Below are 7,053 nucleotides of genomic sequence, written 5' to 3'. Positions count from 1 at the left end.
GTGACACTGTGCGGCAGAAGTTTAACCCTTAAATGACAGTTGCTGGGTTTCCATTTAACATGTTTAGCATTTTTTAAGCGTATTTCTAAAAATTCGACTTACGAATTGTTGCACGTTTCCATCCACTACGTAATGTGCATTATCATGAGGGAGCCGCTTTGTCAGGATGGAGCAACTGAATGACCTCTTTCCTGCTTTGGGAACAGTTTTATTTGCAAGATTGGAGCAAGTATCTAATTTCATTAAATGCATCCATGAGACACCGTAGAATAAGTGTAATATCTGATATAATGTGGGCTGAAATAGCTGCGATGCCCACACACTGCCAGTCTCCGCAAACCTGGGCGCGACCACTCTCAAAACTGTTCTGGCAGATTGTGAGGACCCACTTTATCGACCAGTTCTGGGTTAAACACTTCTGAATGACAAGCGCTATGTTCAAAGAATTGTGTGCCAAGGTCGGACCTTTCGGTGGGCTAGTCAAATCAAGCTATCACACACTCATAACACATGCACGAATGGTCAAAACACGTCATCGTTTTGCGAATAAACCGTTTCCATCACCTCCATCATTTTAACTAATGCAAAACTCTACAAAATCCACCTCCTCCTGGTGCATTAAATTTTAAGCAAATTTAGAACGTTTATTCGCATACCAAGCATTTCCATTCAGGATTTCTTATGCGCAGTTTCAAAATGCGCATACAAATAGTTGGATGGAAACCCACCTAGAGTCTTGTGAACAGTATTCAGTCAGTTTTAATTAATTTAAATTATGCGTTGCGTATAGCGAAGCCAAAATACAATGTCCACACATGTGAATGCGGGGTTGTACGAGGTTAAAAGAGAAGTTATTGTACATTTTCTTAGCTAATGTAGCTTGCATCCCATTGGTAAACACTCATTTGCAGCAGTTCATACAGTTTCTCTTCCCACCCCTAATTGTGACATCATTTCTCTCCACACTGCATTTGCTAGTGCCAGACATCCAACATGACAGCAGCATTTGGCTTATGGCCTATGTTGGTGTATTTCTGTAATCATTCTATCGCTTGAAACAGGCTTCCTTGACACTCTTACAGAAGAGGATGTGCCTGCAGCCACTGGATTGAGTCATTCTTGGCAGTATTGTTACTCAGTGCATCTCTAATTTGGTCATTTTCACCAGTGTGCCATGGGATGCAAGCAGATGGCTTCATGGCAAATTTAATGGGGGTTTCACAAACTCTGCCTTCTTGAGCTGTAGACCAATTAAAACATCACTATACTGAAAATTAGATAGAAAAACAAAAACTGGGTGTAAGAGCAAAATATGATCACAAAAAACATGTTTAAAAAAGCTGAAACATCAAGAAAAGTGAATAAGCTTGAGAAAAACAACAATAAGAAAAAATGAGGGGAATCAACAGAAAATATGATCCATAAAAATATTCATATTTCAGTGGCTTAATAAAAGCCCAGGGGTCCAATTTGACCCATTAATACCACACACAAAGGAAAGGAAGCACTTCTGTTGAGGCAAATGAAAATTTCTAACCTTAATCAAATAGGAATCTAGTGACATTTTCTTGGACAGACATCTTTTAATCTGCACCCAAAGGCAAGGGGCCATCGAGCCGTATCCAACAAATTAATGATGAACAATCTGGAGAAATAGGCCCTGTGGTCTGTGAAAAGGCTTAAGATGGCAGCTTTGTCAAGAGCGACACTACATCAAATTAAGGGACAGTGACGCAGCCACTGCTAAACAATTTTGACATATCACCTATATCAAAAATCAAGACTGTGAATATTAAACATAATGAACAGGAAAATTAATTCCTGGGCTGATCATCTGTAGTCAAATCAAGTAATTTTTATTTGTATAGCGCTTTTCACAACACACATCGTTTCAAAGCAGCTTTACAGAAAATCATGCAACAGAAAATGAAACTGTAATATCTATGAAGTGTTAGAGTCATCATTGTGTAGTTTGATTAAATATGATCGTAAATTGTCTATAAATATAAATAATTAAATAATAATTGCATTTAGAACCCCAGTGAGCAAGCCGAGGTGACTGTGGCAAGGAACACAGAAATCCATAAGATGTTGGTTAATGGAGAAAAATAACCTTGGGAGAAACCAGGCTCACTGTGGGGGCCAGTTCCCCTCTGGCTAACCAGCATGAGTATAAAGCCAATATTAGTTATTTATGTGCAGTGCAGGTCATGGTTTAAAATGAGCAAACTAAGTAAGTGTTAAGGGCCAGTATTTAAACAAAGATTTTGTATGAACTGTAAGATTAATGTCTAATGTCTTTGAAGTTCAGCCTGGATTAACTGCAGAAGTTCAAATTCATGCATTGTCCTTTGTTAGTTGGCCGATGAAGGCTTTTGTTGGCAGTTAATTGATAGTCTATGTATTCCATTTTAAGAGTGTAGTCCATCATTAGACCAAGGTGATGCAGGCAGAGATAAGTGAGGTGCATTACAGTTCAACCAGCAGGTAATTTCGGTGAGGTCTATCCTAATTCCAAGGTTCAGGCAGTGACGTATGAAGTATTCCATGTCTTATGGTTGGAGCTGGGATCAGTTCATCCCCTGAAGTCCATCGTAATAGACTGAAGTGATGTCTAGTTAGCACTAGCTGCATTTATTCATCATCACTCAGAGACACATAGCAGTGGAGTCTGACACCAAGCAGGAACAGAGGTGGATCTGGCCGGCTCTGGTTACCTCGGGATATGAATTCCGAGGCTGAGACAGGGAAACAAATAGAATAATATTAGGGTAGATGCCATTACATTTTTTTGCAGAGTTATAGAGCATGATAAATGTTTGTGATAAATGTTTCTGGTTCCAGCAGACCTAACTAAAGCAGCCTAATTGTGAGTTGATGGATAAATTAGGAGTATGTCTGGCTAAATAGATGAGTCTTTAGTCTAGACTTAAACTGAGTGAGTGTGTCTGCGTCCTGAAGAGTGTTAGGGAGACTATTCCATAGTTTAGGAGCTATGGAGCAGCTGCTTTTGTGGATTTTGATATTCTAGGAACTATTAACAGGCCATAATTTTGCGATCGTAATGAACGTGATGTAATATAGCGTGGTAGAAGGTCACTTAAGTACTGCGGAGCTAGACCATTCAAATCTTTGTACATAGTTAACAAAATTTTTTAATTAATACGAAATTTAACAGGTAGCCAATGAAACGATGATAAAATGGGGTGAATATGATCATATTTCTTGGTTCTTGTCAGCACTCTGGCTGCTGAATTTTGAACCAAATGAAGTTAATTTATTGAACTTGCAGGACGTCCTCCCAGTAATGCATTACAATAATCTAGTCTTGAGGTTATGAACACATGAAATAGTTTTTCGGCATCAGCAACAGAGAGCATGTGTTGTAACAGGAATATTTCTGAGGTGGAAGAATGCTGTTCTAAAACACTGGAAATTTGATTTTCAAAGGACAGATTGGTATTAAATATAACACCTTAATTCTTTGCTGTAGAAGACGATGTAACAGTACAACCATCGTGAGTCAAATTATATTTTAGCGGCTTATTTTTAGAGATTTTTGGTCCAATAATTAGTACCTCTGTTTTGTCAGAATTGAGTAGAAGGACATTTCTGGCCATCCAATCTTCGATTTCATTGATACACTCTGCTAATTAGGAGAATTGTGACATTTCGTCGGGTTTCAAAGAAATATAATATTAGGAATCGTTGGCATAACAGTGGAAACTTATTCCACGATTCCTGATAATATCTCCCAGGGGAAGCATATATAAGGAGAAAAGCAGAGGCCCTAAAACTGATCCCTGTGGCACTCCATACTTAACCCACTTAACTTTTGTTTGATTTGACAGTTACTTGTTTACACAGACAAAGGGGTAGCGGTCTGCTAAACAGGACCTAAACCATGCTAATGCAAGTCCACAACTGCCAACATAATTCTCAAGCCTATTTAAGAGAATATCGTGATCTATGGTGTCGAAGGCAGCACTAAGCACCCGTGCTAAAAGCACTAGAAGAGAAATGCAGCCGTGATCAGATGATAAGAGCAAGTCATTTGTAACTCTGATAGGTGCAGTCTCTGTACTGTGATGGGGCATAAATCCTGACTGAAATTGTTCATGTATACTATTTCTATGTAGAAATGAACATAGTTGGGAGGACACTACCTTTTCTAGTATTTTCAACATAAACGAGATTTGAAATCGGTCTATAATTAGCCAATTCTCCAGAATCAAACGGTGGCTTCTTAATGAGCGGTTTGATAACTGCCATTTTAAAAAGTTTCTTGTCCTAAGGATAGCAGGGAGTTAATAATGTTAAGAAGAGGTTCTGAGATTACAGGGAATATCTCTTTTAAGAGCTTAGTTTGTATTGGATCTAATATGCATGTTGTGGTGTTTCGATAAGATTTGTTAGCTCTTCATGTCGTATGACAGCGAAGGATTGAAGTTGCTCAAGAGGAAAATTATGAGATATTGTTTTCTGTGGTACTGTGACAGACGATTACATAATTCCAATTTTATTTCTGATTATTTCAATTTTATCAGTAAAGAAATTCATGAAGTCATTACTATTGTGCTGCGACAGAATATCTGGTTCAGTCAAGGCTTTATTCCTAACCACTTTAGCCACAGTACTGAATTAACCCGTAGGATTGTTGTGGTTATTTTTTATGAGTTTGCTAAAATATGCTTACCTGGCAGCTTTTAGTGCCTGTCTGTAGCTACAGACACTATCCTTCCATGACACACCTCTAATTTTGTATTCTTCCACTTGCGCTCCAAGTTCCGAGCTGCTCCCTTGAGAGCAAGAGTGTGATCATTCTACCAGGGTGCGGGGCTTTTTTCTTTAATTTTCTTTAATCGAAGAGGGGCGACACTATCAAGAATGCTAGAGAAGACTGTATTTATATTTTCTGATATTACTTCAAGTTCTTCTAGACTTTTTGTCTTACTGAGTATATGAGATAAATCTGGAAGATTATTAGTGAAGCTATCTTTAGTGGTCGAAAGAATAGTTCTACCTGAACGATAGCGTGGTGTAGATTAAGTAACATTAGCTGATCACAGCATACAAGAGACAAGGTAATGATCTGAGATGTCATCGTTCTGCGGCAGAATTTCTATAGTATCAATATCCATATGACAGTCTAGCGTATGATTATGGTGATGAGTTGGTCCTGTCATATTTTGTCTGACTCCAAGAGAGTTTAGAATATCGATAAATGCTAATCCCAATGTGTCATTTTCATTATCTATGTGAAAGCTGAAGTCACCAACAATTAAAGCTCTATCCACAGTAACTACTAGATCTGAAAGAAAATTTGCAAATTCACCAAGGAAATTAGAATACGGTGATCTATATACTGTAGCAAGGGAAAAAAACAACCAAGAATTTTTAAATTCCCTGGAGGGATGGAGTCCATCTCTCTTTAGCAGGTCAGGTCTACCCCAAAAACTCTTCCAATTGTCTATGAATCCTATGCTACTCTCCGGACATCACTCAGACATCCAGCCATTCAGTGACACTAATCTACTATAAACCTTGTCACCATGACGAGTAGGGAGGGGGCCAAAGCATATTACAGTGTCTGAAATCATTTTTGCAAGTTAACACACCTCTTTAACTTTGTTTCTAGTGATTTCCAACTGGCAAAGCCGGACATCGTTAGTTCCGACATGAATAACAATTTTAGAAAATCTACGTTTAGCATTAGCCAGCACTTGTAAATTTGATCTGATGTCAGATGCTCTGGCACCGGAAATGCATTTAACAATAATGGCTGGAGTCTCTATTTCCACATTCCTTACAATAGAATCACCTATGACCAAGGCTCTTTCAATATGATTCTCAGTGGGTGCATCACTGAGTGGGGAGAATCGATTGGAAACTCTAACAGGAACGGGAGAGTGGTATCGCTTTGCTGAGCGAGTATGCCGCAGAGATGTCACCCCAAATGCCCTGCTTCGGGGGCTCTACAGCCAGAACCAGAAGTGTATGTGTTCACTTTCTCACTGACCTCCACTAGTGTTCGGATGCGTGTCTCTAATTAGCTCATTAACCTTCTCTGACAGCCTGACTAATTCCTTACATTTATCACATGTAAACCCCTCACTGCTGACAGAAGTATCTATAGTAAACATGCAGCATTCAATGCAGGAAGCAATAATATGAGTGGATGCCATGACTTACCCAATTGTTTGTTGTTGTTATGGTTGTTCTTGAGTGGAGAGGGTTTAAAATCGATGTGAATCCCTCATGCAATTGTTTGATGTTGTTGTGTTAGTTCCTGATCAGCAGATGTTTGAGATTGATTAAATAATCTGTGTAAAACACAGAGAAAATGAATACACGCAGTCAAAATACAAGATGTAGACAAGCGGGAAAAAGAAAAAGAAAGAAAACGGGTGTGTGCGGTAATATAAATGCAGTTGAAACAGTAGAAAAGTGGGGGGGAAACAAAGCACATGGTAAAATGGCAAAGGATAAAACAATGATTGCAGAGGAATAAGCAATGCTAAGCAGGCTAGCAAGCTACAAACAATCAAGGACAGCTGGCAGTGATGAGGGCAGGGAATTATGGGAAATGTAGTCTGGGAGGAACAGATGATAGAGGAGAAACACAAGGTAAACAGTGAATCATGACAGAACCCCCACTCTAATGGGCGGCTCCTGAAGCCCAAGGAAAGCTGGTCAGGGAGGCAGGGCCAAGATGGTGCCAGAGACCAAGGATACCAGAGCAGAAGTCGAATGATCAGGAGACCCAGATGACCAGAGCAGATCAGGCAGACGGCCAGGAGACCAGAGCAGATCAGGCGAATGGTCAGGAGACCCAGATGACCAGAGCAGATCAGGCAGATGGCCAGAAGACCCAGGAGACCAGAGTATATCAGGCAGAGGGTCAGGAGACCCAGAAGACCAGAGCAGATCAGGTGGACGGCCAGGAGACTCAGAAGACCAGAACAGATCAGGTGGACGGCCAGAAGACCCAGAAGGCCAGAAGACCCACCGTGGGAGGCTCGAGGGGTGAAGCCGTGGAAGGCGGAGCCGTAG

General features: G+C 40.0%; 1 long non-coding RNA gene across 1 annotated transcript; it reads right to left on the bottom strand.

The window, feature by feature from the left end:
• Positions 1-1,835: 1,835 nt before the first annotated feature.
• LOC127430618 (uncharacterized) lies at positions 1,836-6,448 on the bottom strand. Its single transcript, XR_007895463.1, has 2 exons — positions 6,193-6,448; positions 1,836-2,738 (listed from the first exon to the last, which is right to left on the bottom strand). It is a non-coding gene; the product is annotated as an uncharacterized LOC127430618 (long non-coding RNA).
• Between the last annotated feature and the right edge of the window lie 605 nt (positions 6,449-7,053).

Source organism: Myxocyprinus asiaticus, chromosome 40 (genome assembly GCF_019703515.2).
Source record: "Myxocyprinus asiaticus isolate MX2 ecotype Aquarium Trade chromosome 40, UBuf_Myxa_2, whole genome shotgun sequence".
Classification (NCBI taxonomy): domain Eukaryota; kingdom Metazoa; phylum Chordata; class Actinopteri; order Cypriniformes; family Catostomidae; genus Myxocyprinus; species Myxocyprinus asiaticus.
This window is presented reverse-complemented; position numbering and strand designations above follow the sequence as displayed.